Genomic DNA, 22140 nt, shown 5'->3' with positions numbered 1-22140 from the left:
ATCTAAGGTTAGTTTTTTCACTTATAATTATTGAATGCTGCACTATTTGATTTTTTTCTTTTAAATTTGTTATGGTGTTGATAGAGGGGGCTGTCAGACGTGACAAACAATGTATGAGAGCCCTCCTGGGGTGGCAGCTGTGTAGGCACTCTTAGCTTCCTAACTGGTACCACATGAGGGCAACTGGGTTCTAAGGTAACACTTTTTTAAAATTTAAATTGTTTATTAAAATATTTCTGCAATGAGAGCTATGATAAAGATAAAGTCTGACAGAAATTTAAGATTTTTAATTAAGATTTTTTTATTATTATTATTATATAGACTTTGTAGGTTTTTTTTTCCCCTCGTATTTCTCAAAATATATGTTTTTCTGTCAACAGGTAGGTGAATGTGTACAGGAACCATACCTTCCACCTACTGCTTCTTAAGCCACTGGGCTATATATCAGTTTTCTATAGGACACATAATTGTATTTTTTTTTTTTTTTTCAAATTACTGTAAACACCCTGAGAATTACAGGGGAATTTGCACAGACTTTCAGCTGGAGGTTAGGAGTTGGTCCAGGTCTTTAGATTTTGGACTCTGATTTGTTTATTGAAAGATCCCTCTAATCAAATACCAAGTTAGAGTGAGTGTTACGTATTTGAAAACAATGCTAGACATTAAATGAAAAACATAAGATTATTCCAGTAGCTAATAATTCACAAAAACAAGGCATCACTTTTAATATTTCCAAGTGAAAGCTGGACAAACTTACTGCATGTAACAAATCAAATATGAAAAACATTGATGTGAATTAATGAGAATAACTTGGATTAAAAAACAACTTTTAAAGGTTGTGATTCATCTGGGAAGAGAGCATGTAGTGGCCAGCCTGTTTCTAAGTTGTTCCATAAAAAATTTCCAGGTAGGTTACCTTCATGTTTGTATCGGATTAATAGGACACCTTGTAATAAAATATTTGACCATAATAACATCAGGTACTTTTAACTGACACTTGGAAATACAAAGTAAATTTTAAAAACAAATCTTGAATCTTAAGCAGTGAGCTAGTTATTAATTGCCAGAATGTCAATGCCTAGTGCAGAGGGATGTTACCAGATCTAATTTAATAATAAAGAAGGAAATTTTGAAATTGTTTGGGTTTTAGTGGCTTCCTCTCTAGATGAGAGAGATCTTGCAATAACCTTAACCATTTTATTTGTGATAGTAGCAAGCTATGGCTATTTTAACACAAAATCCCCACTGAAAATAGAACACATAAGATGATTCAGCCAGGTCCAAATGATAAAGTTTCATAAAATGTTGTCCCTTTGTCTTCATTAGCCACAATTATTGCTGTCAGTTAAACTTTGGGACAAATACAGTTCTTCCTTTTGATTTAAAAATAAAGGATAAAAATGGCTCTGTAGAAACAATTTTAAGTTCATGTTTGAGGTACAGTAATATTTTTGACAGATTGCTGTGAAGTCTTGTGCACTCCCAGATCTCAAAAAATACAAGGTCAAAAATATAATTTTTGCTGCTGTATTTATTTTAACAGAAATATTGTCAAAAGAAATTATAATCAGGTTTTGATACTTGTCCTAAAAGTGCCAAGGCCTCCATAAAATATAATACCTCAGAAACTTCAAGCAAAAAATTGTAATATTCATTCAATAACTCTGTAAGGTATCGATCACCTTGCAGTGCTCAGTTTTGGATCAGGACACACATGAGAAAGAGGTATCAGCCCCTTAACCTTTGCTATGGATTTCATGAGATGTTTAAAAAAAAAAAAATAGAAAGGGGAAAACCCCCCAACCAAACAGAAAAAGTCCAAGCTCCCCCTCAAAAAACATATTCAGCACTGTACCAAGCTCTAACAGCTCCAAGCAGGGTGCCTGGAGTGGGTATCAAGCTGAGATGATTGCTGTGTCAAAAACTGAAGAAGAAAAGGGGACATAGCATCTGAAGAATTCTGTTTAGAGCCAGAGAAATGGAATCATTGGGAATATTTCCAGCTCAAGGCATGCAGGCAAATTAAATTCAGAATAGTTACCAATTATTATTCCAGATTCAATAACGCCTATGGGTCTTTGGGATAGTTAAGAGATCCAGTATGGTCCAAAAGTGTCTGAAAGACCAAGGGGAGGCACAGGATCATCCTTTAGCACCTTTGGTGTCATTGTGGAATGGCCAGAAGTATAAAACTAGAGGTGCTGATGGCGAGGAAGGAGGGATAGGAGCAGCACCCAGGCAAAGGCTGCTCAGTAGCGCTTGCAGTGCTGTGCACCCAAGGGACATCAGCTCAAATTGAAAAGGAGCTGCTGGCTGTGTTCTCTGCTGCAGAATAGTTTGTCAGTTCACCTCGAGGCAGCAGATGGACAGTGTGCTCAGAAGCCATTAGGAAGCATTATGGTGAAGCTGGTGCTGGGGGCAGACGAGTGACTACAGCCCTTGTCAGATGTATGTCAGTCCAATGAGGGGATGGTAAGGGACTCTGAAAAGCAGTTGTGGCTAGGGGCAGATGCACATGCTGACAAATTTTTGGAATGAAAGAAAATCTAGCAATGTGCTTCAGTCTATCTTTTTTGACTGAAGTATGTTTTGCTATGATGGACTGCTTGAAGAGAGGGAGGTGGGTGGAGAAGTAATTTCTAGGGTTCACACTTTAGAGATGACAACAAATATGTGCTACATATAAGTGCATAAAGTACATGGGATTATGACATGTCCACAGGCTGGTTATATACAAATAGATTTTATCCCAAACAAGTGTAAAAAACCCCACAAAACTCCCTGTAAAACTTACCAAAAAGGAAGATATTTTATTTCTTGAGCTATGTTAGTGAAGCATATTTTGTCTTTACATCTCAGTTCATAAAGACCTCATCTTGCTCTCACTGAAACTATTTGCTAGAAATCACAGGTGAATTCTCTGCTTAGCATGGTGACAGGGAGAATATGCTTTATATCTCCTTTTATTTGTCATACTATGTATCTCCCTTTTTTTCCCCTTCATCTAGAGTTTGGCTGGGGGTTCCTTATTTCAAAGGGAATTTACTTGTGCTAAACCCCTAAATGTGTATACTTGCTATAGTGAAATGAAAAGTAAATTTTTTTTAGTATTTGTTTGGCATACTGTCCAATATTTGAAGGGGAAAATGCTACCTAACACATATTTGAATAGAAAATGCTACCCAGGAAATAGACTAAAACCCAGCTCTTTCTTTGAAGGGAAGTGAAACTGGTGTGATGTTACTAAACACTCTGAAGTAAACATCTCCAGTTCACTTTTTTATAAGTGTGGGACTGTTTTCTGCCTCTAAAACATGCAGTTTCATTAAAGAGAAGATAATTGACAATAAAAGCAGAAGAGTGTGCATTCTGATCTTAAATGCTATGTAAGTGATATAACATCAGAAGAAAACTGGATTGCCTACTTAGCAGGCTGGAAGCTGCTCTTATTTTCTATCAAACAAGATTTTCCAAAATCACTTTACAGCTTATAAGTGGTATGCAGGCTTAATTGTTTCCTTATGCTCCAATCTGCAAATATACTAAACGATAACAATCAATTAGCTATCGGTGTGCCAGACTGTTTCTTAATGTGGAATTCCTGCTGTGTCTTAATTTTTGCCCTGAACAGGTATTTTTCACAGAGCTAATTCACAATATCTTATCTCAGTATAATCCCAACTAAACATTTGGATACTTAGTCCTGTGACTGCCTCTTGGACTTCTTGTGCCAAGGGGTTCCTCCTTAACCTGTCAGGAAATGTGACATGTACCTGGACATGTGCAGATGCCAATATGAGACAATTCATGTGGAATGCCTGAAGGAAACAATAAATATTGCATGCAATGCAAATTCTGTTGACAGAGATATCCGAGGGAGGGTGAAATCCTTATCTGGCTGTTTGGAGGACTTTGTATGGAAATGAGCCACTGGTAGGGCTCTAGGAATTGCCATATTCCATCAGAACACTGAGTTTGATTTCTTGCCCTCAGCAATGCTGTTTTATAATCTGGTTATCCAGAGAATGAAGGACTACCCTTCTACAAATATGCCAATCTAAGTCACTCAGAAGGCAGCTATACTTGTTCAGGGATGAGGAGTAGGCTCTGTTGATTTTTTTTCTTTTGAAAGCCCTGACCTTCTTCCCTGAAAGATGAGAGTACAGTATCCTCGAAACATGTACACATTGACATGGCAACAACAGGTCTAATTACTGCACTTCAAATAAATTCTGCAAATATTTTTGTGTCCAGTTTCTTTTAGCTGCAATTGGTAGAACTTTTTACCTGATCCATCTTATCTGGTATTTTCCCTGTACATCAGCTGAGAGCATAACATTTCTTTTTCAAGTGCATTATTTAAAACGTTTTTCTTAAGTTTCTTAATGTGACTGGTGTTTAGAAAGACATGCATTTTCTTGAGTTTGGCTGGTCTTCAGTTTCAGCTGCAGTCTGAGCTACTGGGCAAGGTGGATCAGGCTGATAGGGACTGCAGCTGGGAGCCTGGATGCACAGAGTAAACTGTGTTGTCTTCATTCTGGTCAAACATAACCAGTGTTTAGACATTTACTTCGGATATTTCAAGCTAAGCAACTGTAGTCTCAGTGTACTTTATCAATTTGCTGATTAAGCCCTCTGCAAAGTGTGACTTATGACTAAATGACATTAAACATCCCCTGTAGGCCTCAGTGGGAGCTTTGCACAAGGGTTTGCATGCAGCTTTATGATCCACCGTGAACATGAACCATATGCAGACTTTAATGGCACCATTCTGCTCTCCTTTATCCTAGAGAAACTTGTTAATTCTAAGTAGCTTTACTTATGTTTATTTTTTAATTATTCCTCTTCCTTCAATTTCTTACAAGGAACATTCAGGACATGTAGGACCCATAGTCCATTCCATTTTATCCAAATTTATGTCAAAGCATGTGAGAAGCTATATACAGATTTGTGTATATATATTTAAGAGATTATCAGAATATAGTTTTTTCTTGCAGTTTTCACTAACAGCTGCTGGAAAACAGTTATAGCCAGAGAGAAAATATGGAGATATGTGAAACCTAGGGCACACTAAATGCAATGCTGATTAAATTCATAGCAAGATCATTTCCTGTTCAGCAAAGCTTGCTCAGCCAGCCAAGAAAAAACAAGAAGACAGATACCCAACCTGCCTTATTTTCAGTGCTCAAATCTTGTGCATTCATCCTCAAGGTTCAACAGTGTGTTTACACCAAAGCTTTAGTTGGATCCGTATTATTGAAAGCCTGTCCTGGAGAGAACCTCACAACACATTACCGCAGAAATCACCCCTAGCAGTGGAAACCTAAACGCTGCTTAATTGCATAAATAAAGGCAAAACTCAAGGCATCTACAGGCTGAAGCAGGGGTGGCTTAAAATAACATATCTACAAATTGCTCAGCTCTGGTAACAACTGATAACAAGCATTAATGCATAGCACAGCAAAGAAATTATAGACATTTATATCCATCTCCTCTCTACAAAGAGCCATAAATGTTGTTCTTTCAAAATGTGTTACTGCAATGTGTGAGACTTGACATTGGTGTGACGAGATAAATTATTTAATTGGAGTTTTAGCATACTAGCAGTGTACTTATCACAGTATTTAGCATTCAGTGACTAGGGAGCCATGAAAGATTATCTTTCCTGAAGAAGTAGAAAATGGCATCTCCTTTCCACTTGCTGTCCTCTAAGCCTCTTCTGAATATCCTATTTACCTTTTGGAATCACCTTGACTTTTCCCTGTGTCCAGTTTCCAAGAGGAAGCTTATTTTGGAGTTGTCCCAGGTTAAATACATTGCCTCCATCTACTTCTCTAGCCAGATGAAAGCCTCTACTTATCTACAGGTGTCTGATTGTATTAACTTGTGCTTTTTCTGCCTGTGCAGTATGTTGCAGTTGCCTTCTCAATGCAGGCAATCAGGGTGGCCTTGGGAGTTTACTGCTTGAAAGATTTATGGTGTGAATCACACCGAAAAAAAAGCAAAAAAAGAGAAGATGTGGATGTCCAGTGGTTCTCACAGGTTCTGGGAGCATCCTACTTTCCATATATGTATATTTCAACTTTTGTTATTAAGTGAGGTGGAGACACTTTTATCTTAAAAATAATGGATGAGCTACAAAGTAGTTCCCTCTCCCAGATTTATGTTTTACATCCAACAGAATGTGGCTGTTTTTTTACTGCTACATACTGGTGTGGTACAGTTTACTCACGTTTTCTCTGCATGTCCAGAAAAAATGATCACAACCAAGAAACAGCAGCAGGGTACAGGTGAAGGCATTATCTACTGCTACGTAGTCTTGAGGATGAGGAAGTGTAAAGGAAAAGTTAAAAAGAAGGTCAGTATTGCATCTTTCCAGCCTGACAAAACAGTCTGAAATACTTTTCTTCATTTTCACGTTTGTGGACGTCATTGATCCAATCCAGAGCCAGCAGTTTGACACAAGTGGGAATGGCCTCATTTACAAGCTCAAACACTTGTAACATGCTGCTGGTGTTTAATATACACATACTCAGTTCCTCCTCTGTGGTTACCAAAACCACAAAGCTTCAGTCACATTCCCTTTTTGGTTGGAAAGGGGAAAGAGTAGAGTGTGACATAATTTTAGTATTTAACTATACAATGAGTATCACTAGGATCATCTTGATAGAGCTGTAGCTGTCAGTGGGTGAGGCAATTACTAAATGAGGGCATAGAAACACCCTTGAATAAGGATCCTGCAATAAACTTCCTTATTTATGGGTACTAGAGAGAATAAATTTTGTAGTAAAATATGATTTATTATATTTATGCAGATTTGGAAACTGCTGAACAGCTGGGCAGAGAAGTCACAGAGATGTGTATGTGGGTATCAGTTTGTGCTTTATCTTCTGCAGGAATACAAGAATTCCTGCCCCAACCATTTGCAGAGATGGGTTCTATCAGCTGGAGAACAGAATAACCTTCCTTTAGGTACACCCATCAAGCATCTGTCCAGCAGTCACCTTAAAAACCCAACTACTGCAACACTTACTGCTTTTTTCCCTCTCCATAGATACTTCTTACCCCCAGATTCTTAGAGCGCTGAGTGTTATGCCTTTCTGAGGAGTGGGACACAGAACAGATTATTTTGTTGGCTTCAACTTGTTTTCCCAAAATGTTTGACTCTTACCAAGTCATTGTCTTCCATACTTCCATCCCACTGGTAGCCTTTCTGTGCCTCTTTAAATCAAAGAGCCTGATCTTCTCATGTAATAACCTCCTCCCCTTCCACTTGGCTGCAGCTGGCATTGTGAGCACTCAGCACTACTGTAAATTAGTCTCCAAGTGTGTAACTGGTAGCATTTGTTCTTTGTAAGCACTGGCTCACTTGTGCTGAGCTGCTGCTTTAGAAGCTTTGAACTTTCTTAAGTCGCTGACGCACAATTCATTTCCTACTGGAGTTCCTGATTGTATGGGAAAATCTTTATCTTGTCAGAGACAAAGGGAAAGGATGTAGTGGGTTTGTGTTTTAAACTCTGTTTGCATGATGTCATGCGCTGCTCACTAGTATCTGTACAGGTTTATTGAATTTTAATTCGTAGGACTAGCTGGAATTATATTCTTCTTCATCCTATGTTTTCCAAACATCGTTTTCCTAACACATCCTGTTAGGCAGATCACCACTTCATATGACCTGCAACCTAAGGCTGACAAAGACACTTTCTAAATCACATTGGCTTAAATGTGTGTCCTGGGTTGCAGTATATTCTATCACCATCCTCATGTACTGTTGAAACCAGGTGAGGCAGTGCTCCCTGCCTCCCCCCCCCCCCCCCGGGCTACCTTCTGTTAATGGGCCCATCAATGCCCTGCCCCATGACTCATAGATAACTTCCCCCTGTATTGTCCCCTGTTAATGGGCCCACCACTGCCTTGCTGCATGACTCAGAGATAACTTCCTCCTGGACTGTTTTCTGTTAATGGCTCATCAAGGCCTTATCTCATGACTCACCATCCCATTGTGAGATGCTCCTCCCCGAGGGAGGAGCCAAGCATTCCATACTGGATATAAGCTGAGAATTCGAACACCACAGCAGCCCTTACCTACGGGACTTCCAGAGGACAGGAGCTACTGCTGGACTTTCAGCTGAAGACCAGACCCCCTTTCTTCCAGAGGATCACGCTTCAACAAGACCACCTCATCTAGACGACTACCATCACCCTAACAGGGTTCCAGGCTGTATTCTGACTCTGTCAGTGTTTTTGATATTATTGCATTTATTCTTTTTATCATTTTCCTATTAAATTATAATTCTGACTTGCGATCTCTCACTGGTTTGATTTCAAACTAGTACAATGTGTAACTGCTTATATGAACAAAAATCAAATTACTTTCTACAAAGGCGAGACCTAACACATCAAAACTTTCTGCAGTTCTGTGGTCACAGTTTAACCTCACCCTTTCTAGAGCTGAGCTTCCTGAGCCAGATATGCAAGATTCTCAGGAAAGCTCCCAGCCTGCTTTCTGAAATCTCTTCTTTGCTGTTTAAGACACTGAACTTTTGCCTCTACTCAGGCTGGTAGTCACAAGTAGTCACGAGTGCTGGCTGCAGCCGTGTGTGCTTGTTCCTAGAACACAGCAATGCATTTCCAACCTGCCTAACGTTCCCATCAGCAAAGGCTGCTCATGAGCTATGCCTGCTAAACCTATTTGTTTCACCTCTATTGCATTGTAATCCAGCTCCGTTGTTTCTGCAGGAGCCACTTGTTCTGGCATGCTCCATAACTGCAGTATTTCAATCACACAGCACAGAACTAAGTGGATTTCACATTCTTTCACTAAGGTGTTATTGAAACTGGATGGCCACAGCAAAATGGCTGTGGGGCAACTGTTTGTAGCTATATGAAGGAGATGCTGGAACTCAAAATAGCTGCCATGATTGCCTTCTTAGCATACATCAACACAATTCATCCTGACAACAACTTTGTCCCATGGCCAAGGCAGGTTAAATGATGTTGCAAACACTGCTCAGAGAGAGAGATGGCGCTGTAGTCCTCTAGCTGGGACTGCTAGCAAGGACAAGCCCTGAGTAGAAGCTGGAGAAAGAAAAGCAACATTTAATTGCCAACTCATCCTTTGTATTTATCTATTTCACCTGGGAGCAGTGCCTTCTAATGGAACAAAGATATTTTCAGAACAGAATAAAGCCAGCATGGGCATGAATAGGAAAAAGGCAGGTTGAGGTTCCAATACCACAGAAACATATTAGAGGGGGCAGAAATTGAGTATTTTTTTCCTTAGTTCCCCCACACATCCTTTATTTGCACTAGAAGAGCTTTCCACTATAGTATTATGTGGTCTGTGATTATCTGTTGAAAGAAAAAGCTACAGAACACTTAAGTCACAGCCTAAAATCAATCTCCAAGTACAGTGGTCATGCTATATCTTGTTCTCCATGACTGTTTGTGGTAGTAAATGAGAAGAAAACTTGGCACTTGCAGAGAATTTTAACATCGTTAATGTGTTGTAAAAACAATTAATTAAGGCTCCTCAGGAAAAACATCCTTTTGCCTCCCACATCCTTCCCTTTTGCAGTCAAGTTTCCAGCTCTGCAGATCTGGGAAACAGCTTGTCTAAAAGAACTTGGGAGAGATTCTCTGACATAGCAGATACAACTGGCAGAAAGGGCAAAAAAAGATATTTTTGATTTTTCCATTTACATTTTGGCTATTCAATCGATCAAGATAAGGGAAGTTAGGAACTACTTGGTTGTAGGACTGGCTTTGCAATGATTTACTGTGGGTGGCTTTGTGGTTAAGAGCAGCTTTCATCACTGCAATTGCAGCTCCAGATGTGCCAGCCCTGAGCAGTACCTGACCCTTTCTATCTGCAGAAGGAACTGAGAAGCTTTGCTTAATCAGTACTAAACAACTTCATAGAGGACATTTTCCTCCTATGTGGTTGAAATGTCTTTCCAGAGAGATGTAAAGGAGGGAGGTGGTGGCCCTGCCAGGTGCAGCAAAATTATTTTTACTAAACTTGGCCAGTTTATGAACTCGAAGAGTTTCTCACAGTCTCTGTAAGTGGTCAGCTGATGGTAATACCAGCATAGTTTGATTACCTGAATTAGATCCCAATTGTCCCAATTGGCTTTATAGCATCTACTTTAAAAATAAATTAAATGTGAAATGAGATACCAAGAGGAGTCCCAGCAGTAAGCTACAAGTGGGAATCAATTTGAACTATGTAATCTAACATGAAGGAAAGAAGAAGCCAGTAGATACTGAGAGAGCCAGGGAAAGCAAGTAAAAAGAACCTGACTGGAGAAATTGACACAAATGTGTTGTTTGTGCCAAATAATCAAATTAACTCTGACTGGAGCTGAGAGATGATAGTTTGCACAGAATTAAGGCCTAGAGCTGCAGAGAGTTAGTTGTCTGACTTTGGTTGTAGTAAATGATTTATATGCCTAAAAGCCTTTGAAAACCCAGTCCTTAAAATGCTTAAATGTATACAGCTCTTACAAAATTTGAAACTTCCCACAGCTACTAAAGAAGTGAGCAGGTAGGACAAGACAAATACTTTGGCTTTACAAAACAGCTGCAGAGCAGAAGCTCTGGTTGTGACAGTCACTGCTGCCGAGGATTTCCCAGGAAAGGGAGGGGTGGTTTATTTGCTGCCAAGTATTTCCCAAGCAGGTTGATCTCCATGGCTGATGTAGCTGTAATCCAGGGGAGGGAGCTGCTCTCCACTCTGACAGCTTTTCACTCAGGGCTTGCACTCAGGAGACCATGTTGAGCATTATTATGGGTAAATATGGAAGGAGTAGGGTGTGCTGATAAAAGTTGTTTTGCAAATGAGCTGGGTTGTGAGGTGTTATTAGGAGTGTTTTTTTCTTGAGACATTACATGTGCAGTGCTGGCTTTCTACTACTGACACATTTCAGAATATCTTCACTTGTGTGGGCTATGTTGTCTCTTGAGCAGGCCTGGAGTTTCATATGCATCTTCAGGATAATGAATGTATGTCATATTTATTTCTCTTTTTGGATTTTTTTTCTTCATATTAGAAATCCTTTCACTTTGTTTTAAATCACTTAACTAATGTAGATCTTGAAATGTCATGAGGATTAGCTTAAATATTTTTGCTGTGCTTGCTTTGAAGATGTAGAATATTAAAGTGCTAAGATTAAAATATGGGCTGTGAAGAAAGTGCTGCTGATTGAAATTTTAGAGGCAGCGTGTTAGATAACACTGAGTTTGTTATTTAAAGGTAAAATGAAAGCCATGGAGAACTGCAAAGTATGAATAGTAGAGAAAATTTCTTAATGACTTTGTAGAAAACAATATGTCTCTCTTTTATGGATGCTTAAAAGCCCTTAGGGTTTGATATAGATTAGAATACTTGAGGGATTGTGATGAGAATGGCAGTCAAAGCCCATCTTTTGGCCTGAGACAATCTTGTGTTGTTGTATATGACAGATATAATTGATGCTTTATAGGTTTTTTGTTGTTTTAAATTTTGATCCATATATGCAAAACCAATAGAATAAAGACACAAGAGCTTTACTCTGTGCACTACACCCCCCAGAGGATAAGGAAATGCAGATGAACAGGCTTTAGATGGGAGGGATATAAATTTTCCTCTAAATCAAATACCATTTTGCAGAACAATATGGCACAGATATTAATAGGTTAAAGCATCCTGCTAAATATGCTGTTAAACCTCTAGGAGGGGAAAAAAAAAAAATCACAGTTTAATTCCAGTTTTCTTCAGGGGGTACAAGTACATGGATTGTGGTGTTGCATTCTATGCAGCAGATATAAAACCCATGTGGCAAATTTTCTTTCATTAATAAAATATTTGAATGGAAACTTAATAATATATATGCATACAGATTGATGTGTTTCTAGTTTTTCTTTTTGAACAGAGAACATATTAAAGTCTTCCTCAAAAACAGTATTAATGACTCTTTTGCAGAATATGCAATAAACATTTAAAGTGTTTCCTCTGTTAGTGTCTTCTGCAGCCACATTTCAGAAGGTTAAAAACTTCATGTATGAAATGCTGCCTTCTGTTTTGAGCAGGCTTCTTTTTGTTTTCTCCCCCAAGAACTGAGAATATTTTTGACTATTTGGAAATGAGTTTTTGTGTTCCCCAAGCAGCCTGCAATATCAATTATTTGCATAGCCTTAGTCTTACTGTGTATCATCTGCTATTGTGTGTTCTCAGGAAGGCAGTAGGTCTTGGATGAGCTGGAACATCTCCAAACAGCCTAAGTGGTACCTTAGATCAGTTTGATTCTGTGATTTACAAAATCAGCATGAAGATGGAAGCAAATCTATTTTCTATTTGTTTCAGCAAGCAGCTTTGTTTCACATAACAGTATTTTACCACACTTCATCTGACGTAGAATAATCCTCGTAACACATTCTGAGTAGGATGCTGGAAGGATGTTCTAAAAGAAAGGGGAAAATATGTTCTCCAAGGGACCAGCACTTCTGAAGAGAATGAAAGGCCAATGAATAGTTGTTCAGTGTTTCTTCTGCCTTTTCCTTCACTTTTCTCAAGAGATTTTGCAACTATCTTTTGACAGAATATAGCTGTCAGCACTGTAAAACATAGAATGCTTATACTTTGCCAAATATGTGATGTCATAGTGCCAAAACTATCAATAATATGTATTTTCTATTTTAGAGGGCTCCCTAAATCATGAAATTGAGTGAAAATCTAAATTCTTGATTCCCTGCAGGCCTAGGCAGAATTTAGGCACTATTTTTGTTGATTAGTTAAATAAACTGATGCCTTATGTGAGAGACTGCTGGATTTGAGAACTTGTAACTGGGGTGAGAGGTTTACAGCATGAAAACATCCAGAGATGGCAGCAGTGGGTGAAGAGCCTTGTATTGGCCAGGAAAGCCAGGTAGCAAAATCAGAACTATATTCAGCATGTATTTATTGTGTACTTGGTAAGCTAGCCTTGGATCTTTCTGCTGTGCTGGATATTTTCCTACAGACAGGTGGCTCAGACTCCCCTTTGGTTCACTACAAGGTTTCAGTTTGAAGTTATGAGTCAATATTGATGATGTAACTTGGCATCTGGTGGGTAGGTGCACCCTTTATGAGACTTTGGCAAAGGAAAACTCTAGGAAGAGGTGGTCAGTGTTGGAAGTCTCTTTTATGTACTGCCACGAAGCTTATTCAGATGCTGCAGCAGTGACAAGAGGGTGCTATCACGGCAGATGGGCAGCAGTGAAACTGTGTTGAGGTTTTTTTACCCAGGGTCTTGCCTGGCATTTATCACCTTAGTAATAAATCTGCCCCCCAGACTTGTAATACACATTAAGTGACTTGTACAGAGCATCCAGTGCTTTGCCAGCAGCAGCCAACAATTAAAGCTCCTATTGGAAGCAACTGGAGGAGAAGAACACTGCTCAAGCTTCACTGGTGCATGTGGGTGACTTCTACACCCATCCTAGTTTAACTTTCCAGGATAAAACAGGTAAGCTTCAAACTTGCTTGATGTTTGAAAAACCCTCACATACAGATGGATACCTTCACTGGTGTCCACTGGTAACCTGCCATGGCCAAGCTGAGCATGTGAGATGGAGATGCTCCCATGGAAGAACACCCTAGGGTTGTTGTTATGCTCTCTTTGAAGGTTTGCAGAGGCCTCTTTTTCCCCAGCAGATGTTCTGCAGCTGGCTATTACACAGGAAGGAAGCAGCAATAACTCTTTCCCTTGCTTTCAGTGAAACAGATTTTTACCAGAAGAATTATAAGTATCTACCCTTGGCAGTGTGTGACCACAGAAAGTGATTGTATGAGATCTTCAAAGACATGGTTTATGAAGTTTTGTAGCAAGCTAAAGGCATCATTTTAGCTAAGGGCGGGGGTAGTCATTAAGTACAATGGAAGCACATTAATTTGTGCAGTAATCACTGTCCCCATCCACCTTCATTCTGGAGACTAATCAAAGTCTTAGCCACTCAAAATAACAAAACCCAAAAAAAGTAATTGATATAAAAGATGATAATGAAATTCAGTAGTAGAAGAAGAAAAAGTGTTAGGGTTGTGTCTGAGGCTTTGCTTTCGGGCAAGTCACTTGATTACTGAGAAGAATAAGACCTATAATAGGTGGAGGCTGTAATCTTTCTAAAGAAATAAATTCTGTCAAAAGCTTCCCTATGAGGTTCTGAGTGTTAAGCTTGGGGAAAGAAAATCTGGAATTAACTCAATTAGTTATATAAGCATATGTGACTATTCTTTTCCTACAGGGAGTATGCTATAAATGGAGTCAATCCAGAATGGCTCAAGGGCTTTTTGGTTTGTTTAGCTTTTATCAGCTTGTAAGGGTCACTTGTGAACTTATAGCTTCAGAGAACGATCACATGGAGGGTCTCTGGCAAATCTTGGAAAGACACAAATCTGAAAATTCTCATAAATGACAGTCTGTTTCTCATCCGTTGCTTAGAAGGACAGGAATTTCCAACTGATTTGAAATTTCACTCATCAGGGTGTGTGAGGATCAGCTATGGGGCAAACAAAGAGACAGTATTTTTCTCAAAAAAACCTTCCCAGGGAGGATCACAAGAAGATAATTAATTCCAAAGGACAACAGTTCCAGTGAGAATTCACTTTTCATATGTATGTTATGAACTGCTGCCATAGCAGGACTGAGTGATATAAAGTCCAAATGACACAACAGATGAACTTAAGGGAATTTTGAAAAATGAAATGGAAAACATATGGAGGCAATATGAATGTCTCCCTAGTGTGAGGATCCAGACTAGATCATTACAAAGGGGTGGTACCTCCTTCCTGTGATCTTGCATCATGTTTGGCTAGTCACTGACAGGAGTATTGCCGTGATTTCTATCCCCCAGCTCTGCAGAAAAGGCAGACCTTCTTCAGAAACTGAAGGACCCAATTTGAATCATGACTCTGACAATTGAGAGCTTATTTATTTTAATCACATGCATTTTTCTGTGGTATATCTCCTAATAACTGTGAATACTTCAGTGGAAAATATCAGTTATTTCCAACAGTTAACTGAAGTGGAAAATTCAGATAGACAAGCCCATTCTATTATTTCATTCCAACAAGAAATGGTAGATTGGCTCTTGGTCCACATTCAACATGCTACTGGTATTTGCTCTAGGATGCCCAATGTCTATTATTCCTTACTCTTCCTCTTGAGAATTATTTCACAGTAAGACAAGACAGGCCCAGGTGATCCTGGCTGCCTCAGTATGTCCTGACACATTTTGCTTTATAATCTAACTGATGATGTGGTCTATACCATTGAATGCTAATATTTTTAAAATTATTTTTATGTTTGGGTTTTTTAGAAAATAAAAAATAATTTGGTTGGGCTACAAGTAACATAGGAATATGAATGCAATATCTGATTCAATTTGTAATCTAGACTGGTGGAGCTATTTGAAAATGTAAAAATACAATAATGTCTGGCTAAATCAGGCTGAGTTCAGATATTCTGTGCTATAAGAATGGTGCACTTGAGACTACTGAAAAGGAGAGGAGAACAGCAAGGTTAGAGAGGGCAAGTTATAAAGCTCTGACTCGGAAAAGTAATTCAATCTTCTCACCTGCAGTCACTGTTAAGTACAAGCCATGAATTGCACTGTTGTAGTTCTGAATGGCATTTAAGAACTGCAGTGAGCTGCTGTACCCAACCAAATACCATGAAGGGGAATGGAGGTCAGTGTATGTGCTTGGGTGCCTTTTGAATTTGTCACTTGAAAGTGTACATTCTCTGAATGCTGCTGCATGCGTGCTCCCAAGCAAAAGCATTCAGTGAGAATTGGAGGGCTCAATGCTAACACGTTTATTTTCCTATGTTATTTTATGTTTCGTTGCCCTCTGCTGAAATCTTGAGCAAAATGTACTAACTTTCCTCCCATGGCAGCGGTTTGCCATTGAACCTCAGGAGGAAGGCCATGGCTGTAGAAATTTGAGCACTCTGTCTAATAGCACAGCATAACCCCATCACAAATAATCTGTCTTGGAGGTTGCTAGTGCCAGGCTCTAACATTGTTCTTGAGTTCTGTGATTGCTACAGTGCTGTTTGACTACAAATGCTGTTTATTATCCTTTTGGGAAGGTTTCTTCTCTCTTACTTTCCAAAACAAATCTAAGTGCTCACTATTTAAATTCTTACTTCATTAGGTAACTAAGCCATTAAAGTCTGTGAGACAAATACCATGAAATAATTTTGAGGGATAGTGTGAAGAAACTGAAATGTGTTCACAGCCACAGAAGAGAAGCTAATTATATGAGGACTTTATATACATACACCCACAGATATACATGTGTGCACAAAACCAGACAAATATGTGTACCCACACTGGTGGCTAATTATGCTGTAGATCATTTAATAATCTCAACTCTCTTGGATCCTTCTTCTGGGTTGCAGTGTCCATATAGAAATATCTGATGTGAGATTTGCTAATCCAAGATGAAGAGAGAAACCCTTCTAGTTTGTCAGGACATGCACCTAGGAATATTTCTGTTATACGATTCTTATCAGTATTTCAAATACCAAGATATTTTTAATTAAGATAAAGAAAGCTTTATAGCATTTTTTCTCCCATGTTTCTCTTACAGCCTGCAGAACAGCACTGGTTGCAGTGGAAAATACCCTTGTTTTTCTTTAAAATTAACAGTTCTATTTACAACTGATTATTGGTAGTACTCTGTGCAAGGAGAAGGAAGCAAGGATCCTGTTACATGTGGGTATCATGGATAATCCCAAAGAATAATACTGTGTGAACACTAGAGTACACTTGAGGCTAAAGCAGAATAATCTCCTAATGGGGTATTTGCTGCTCAAGACAAGTGGCTCTCCTGATGATAATATAATTAAGAGCTTTTTTTAATAACCAAGCCTGACAACTTTACACTTAGTGTCACCACTGGCCCTTACACAAAAGGTGCTTTGATGTCTGTGTAAATAGTTGCCACCATTCCTTGAATTTCTGTATGGTGCTGTGCAGGTGTCCAGTTTGCAGCTCAGGCAGAGCTGCTTTTCAGACATGTCATGAACACTCAGTCACAAGTAACAGGCAACAGCACAGATTTGGCATAGAAGATGTTTAAATAACTTTTCCTTAGAAAAGGATTCTGTTCCAGCAGAGCAAACTGTTAGATTTATTTGCATTTACCTCACTAAAAATGCATGTCCTTACTGTGAAAGTACACATTGGGTGACATGACCACCTAGCGGGGCTTGTTTTTTCAATGTGAAAATAATTTGCTTTTGGAATAAGATGTTCCAGTACTGACACTGCAGCCTGAAGTGAGAACTGAAACAGCCAGTATAAACCTGGGCTCAAAGAGATGTGGCTTGTTTGGGGTTTTTTTGTGATTTCATCATATGCAGTACGATCAGCCACTATAGTTAATGTCCTAAATTCCTAAACTGTTTAAGAGCAGATCCTGACCTCTGTGAATTGCTTTATAGCACATCTAGGAACTTCCTGAGCAGTTCCTCGAGTTTTCTTTCTCAGGGCTAAATCATAATACTGTTTACTTGCATTTCAGCCACAATAAGGAAACTTTCTGTCTAATCTTGGGATAGGTGAATTTAGACTGTTCCTGTAAATAGATTCATGTTTTGTTTGAGAATGTTTTCCAGTGTGTTTCACACATCACTGAAAGTTCTTTTGTAGTTTTAGAAAGAAAATGCAAATGTGTGCTAAACACTTGAGCAAATGCCTCCTTGAAACCCTAATTAAGTTAATACAGAAAATAAATTAAAATATTTAAAACTTTAAATTTCCATCTGTGTGTTAGCAGTCTTGTCTCATGGTCTTTTCTCTCTCAGGTTTTTCCATGCAACTTGCAGAGTCCTGACCTAGTTTTGTTTTGCCTCATGAAAGTTTAGTCATTATTTTTGTCAACTGCAGCAAGTTAAACAGAAATGCTGGCTTTTTGTAGATTGTTGCTTGCTCCCCAGCTGATATTATTTCCTCTAACAACCCATCTCCCCTTGCTGTATGAAAATTCCTTTTTCCCAGCATTTACCTTGGCACACAAATATGGGGCTATGTGGGTGATCTCTGACACTATTCTCATTCGGGCACAGTCAGCATCCTTGCTTCTGCTTTGAGCTGACTTGGAGACAGGGAAGTAAGGATGAAGGAGTGCAGGAGGGGGCAGGTGGAGGGTTGGGGAGAATCCCACATATTTCTGCAGCTATTCTCTAGGAGAGACAGGATACCATGATAAAACTCCAAAAGCTTTGTTCAAAGTACAGCAGAGCTCCTGTTTGAAATATATTTGAACCTAAATTCTTATGCCCCTCCACTGAACTTACTTTAGCAGTGTGTGTTTTGACTGTGCAAAAGAAAAGCTTCAAGTGATGCAAATAATGGCCTTCTGAAACCTGGATAGAAATAAACTGGGCACACTCTAGAAATGTAAATGTCGCTAAAATCTCAAGTGGGTTTAAGAAACTGCTTTGAAAATTCACAGATTTGCTCTCACTTAGCCAGGCCTTCTGTTGGGGAAGCTGTGTTAAAGGAAGAGATTTTCACTTTAGCAAAACAGTCTCCAATTCTGTTTGTAAAAACAGAATTAAACACAAATCTGTCAGCTCTTCACCCAGCCCTGATGCTGCTCTGTTGAGCTGTGCCAGTCAGTGCCCTGGTGCCTTTACCCTTCTAGTGCAGAGCTGCTGTCATCTTGGAGGAATTCCTGATGCTTCGCTTTGTGGGATTTAAAAATAGTAACCAGGAGAAGGAAGAAAATGCTCTTAAAGTTGCAATAGGGTAATTTTCTGATTGTCATTTTTCTTTATCACCCCAGCATCTATTAAATATTCCAAGACCTTTAGTCCCAGCTGAAACCTTACTATAATGTTACAGCCCTTAGCACTCCACAGCAACAGCAGCAAACTGCATGGTTCACAGGAGGAGAGTGTGGCAGCAAAGCCTGATGTCCTTGATGTTTCCAAAAGGGAACTCTACTGGTTGCTATTATATTAAACTAAGATTTTTACAGGGCCACAACTATGTGCAGTTCTCTTTATTCTTATCGGGAAAAGATAGAGAAATGTTAAATTGCAAAGCAAATTGTCCAAAAATACAAAGGCTATGTCTGAGCTATGAGCTGAAAAAGCTGTCCTTCCTTCCTCCCACTTAACTTCTGACCCAGCTGCCTCTCAGGTGCTCATGACTTCACCTAACAGTCAGGTTTATTTCTTCCTTCTAATGAAAACTCTCAAAAGATGTTGATTTATACCAGGGAGGATGTAAATATAATCCTGGACAAAGTTTAGTGGATCTGGCCATTTCTCCCATGGTATCTGCTTCAGGAATGATAATTCATTAAGGGAATTAAAGGAGAGCGTTAGTCCAATATAATAAAATCTCCCTCTCCCAACTCCAAAGTTATGCAAATCTACTTCAGGGGCCTTTAGCTGCAAAAGATAATTTCAGATTAATAAAATAGAGGGACTCTATGTTTGTAGATAGGTGTTCCATTTAGTGTCACACACAAAAAAATCTATGCAATCCATATACTCTGACACTTTTTAGTGCTAGCAGCCATCCTGTTTGCATCTGAACCCCCTGAATTTAAATTAAACCAATCCTTAAAATACTTCATGGACCTCGTCCTGACAGCTTGCTTCCATGACTGTTACATAAAAAATTACAAAATAGGTGTAAAGTAAATCTTAGCTACTAATGTGTGGTTTTTTCACTCAATGAAATCTGGTACTGCAGTTTCTGCAAATGCTGTTGTAAATTTTATTAAAATGGAAAGCCAGACACAGTAAGTTTATCTCCAACTATAAAATATTTTCTTTATCAAGCACTGCAGCATTATAAAGAGACAAGTGAGCTATGGGAAGAATTATGTCACATCTTGATAAGGAAAATCCTAGAAGGTCTTGAAAACAATAAAAATGTTATAAAACTGTATTAAGGTGTGCATAATAAATTACAAGCTATTTTTAAATTTGATGTGTTCTGGTTGATTAAAAGAAATACTGTAGTTTTATTGAGATTAACAGTAATTCTAGTTGCTGGGGGAAAATGCAGTGTGTTACCCACCTGAGGATGATTAAAACTATTTTCTTTCCAAAATGTTTTCTATTAAAAATATATCTCTCTATGCTTATTTTTTCTTGTCCTGGATGTTGACATGCAACATTACTTGTACTTTTGGTGCAAAAGAAATAGGTTTTCATATGACCTGCTAACACTGCTCTCAATATATGAACAGACAGAAAAATGAGATGCTGATAATCATCTTCAAAATATAGGGGCAGGAAAGGTCTTTATTTGTCATGCATATAAATTTGAAAAATCTGCATTATGAACACATTTCACTTAGATGTTCTCAAACTGGCTGGACCCAAGTTCTGATTCCTTTGCTCCTGAGATGTAGGCTATAATTATAGAGCAATCTTAACAAACTTCTCCTGGAGATACGGAACTTGCTTCCAGTGAAAACTTTACAAAACCTGGTATTTTACACCAAAGACCACTGTGTCCATAAAGTCTCTTGCTTGGCTTAGAGTGATCTATGGCAGGATTGCATTACTTATAAAAAGGGTTTTTTAAAAACAGTCAGATTACCAAATCTTAGTGTTTTGACACTATAGTGGATGTGTGAGTCTTCAGCTTTTAGTTTGGGGAAGCTGTTAACAGAGGGCTTAATGACTTTTTGAAAATACAAAACCAACTTTGAACAAAACATCAGAGTCACCAGAAGCCATAAAATATCAAAATTAATTAACTAGGTTGCCTAATTTCCTAATGGACACTCTTATGCCATTCACTGTAATATGACATCTTGACATTAAAAATGATTACTGCTTTATAGGAAATAAAGTGAGTCACAGGGAAAAGAATTAATGTGTCCTTTTATGGTGCTGTCCAATATTGGGTGCCTAAGATTTTTTTTTTTTTTCGTTCAGAGCAGTCAGCATTATGTATAAATTAATATGATCAAAATGTAACTCCTATTACCTTCAATTGCAGCTGCAGGTACCCAGTGCATTGGTAAATAAGCCCTTATGGTTTCAAATTGAGTCCAGAAAATGAGGAAAAATAATACCAGAACCTAGGTATTAAATCAGAGACCATTGCAGTGGACTTCTGTTAGAAACAAGTTCAAAATCCACCTCTTCACAACTGCTTTCAATGATTTAAATCATCAGACTTCTGCAGCTTTTCTTTAAAACCACATCTCATGCATTGTATCATGTTTTCCAGTAAATGAAGCAGTGATCCTGTAGGAAACATCATATTCATGCAATGCTGATTCACACTCATCATTTGCAAGTTTCATTTTTTGAACTAGAAAAGAGTGGACAAATGGAAAAAAACCCCAAAACCCCAAACCTCACTCCTCACTCCAACTAAAAAAACCCCAAATGAACCTAAAACCAAACAACAACCCACAACCTCAAAGCTTCCTCTGGGGAATGAATGGTGTGATCATGTTAAGCAGTTAAGCAATTCTGAGACCTGTACTCAGGTTGAATTCCTGTATTTTCTTAGTCTTGTGTTCAGTGCTGCAATTTTGATTTCAAGGTTGCTGTTTGGTCCAACAAGGCAATATTCACAAGTTCTTTAATTTATTAAATACCTTAAGATCCCCTTATAAATGCATCTTTTTATCTTCTTGTTCACTATTACACAGCAGTATAGACAAGTGTCAAAGGCAAAACTTGTCAGCTGTAAATTTTGTTAATTAAAACAATTACACAGGTTAGATTTTGTTAAAAATTTGTATGAGAGCTGTCAGATGTTCCAAAACATGCAAAGGTGTTTTCCTTGAGTATATGTGTGAATAGTTGGAGATGGACTCTTCAAAGTACAGCAATGCTTTGCTACTGGCAACTTTTATGGGTGAAAATCATTCCAACAACAAAATATTTTCTTCACTTTATATCCAGTGGAGCAAAGTCTGTTGGCATTAGGGCACAGCAGGATGGCTGGTTAGAGCCTCTGAAGGCTCCAAGGAGAGTGTGGATTTACAGGGCAGTAGGGTAGCAGTTTATTTGGATTCAGAGGAGTAAAAGCTCATGATTCCAGATCTGTAAGCAGCTTTTGCTGCTGCTCATGCTGTGGCTAGGTAAGACATTAAATTTGCCAAGAACAGAATTTCACAGAGAGAATCTT

The 22140-nt window shown here is 38.6% G+C and overlaps 1 long non-coding RNA gene across 1 annotated transcript; it reads left to right on the top strand.

The window, feature by feature from the left end:
- Positions 1-3879: 3879 nt before the first annotated feature.
- On the top strand, positions 3880-11992 carry LOC147651682 (uncharacterized). The gene is made up of 2 exons (XR_015273629.1): positions 3880-7725; positions 8334-11992. It is a non-coding gene; the product is annotated as an uncharacterized LOC147651682 (long non-coding RNA).
- The last annotated feature ends 10148 nt before the right edge of the window (positions 11993-22140 follow it).

The sequence above is a fragment of the Cyanistes caeruleus genome, chromosome 9 (assembly GCF_971803275.1).
Source record: "Cyanistes caeruleus chromosome 9, bCyaCae1.hap1.1, whole genome shotgun sequence".
NCBI lineage: Eukaryota > Metazoa > Chordata > Aves > Passeriformes > Paridae > Cyanistes > Cyanistes caeruleus.
Note: the sequence above shows the minus strand (reverse complement) of the source record. Positions and strands in the feature narration are given on the sequence as shown.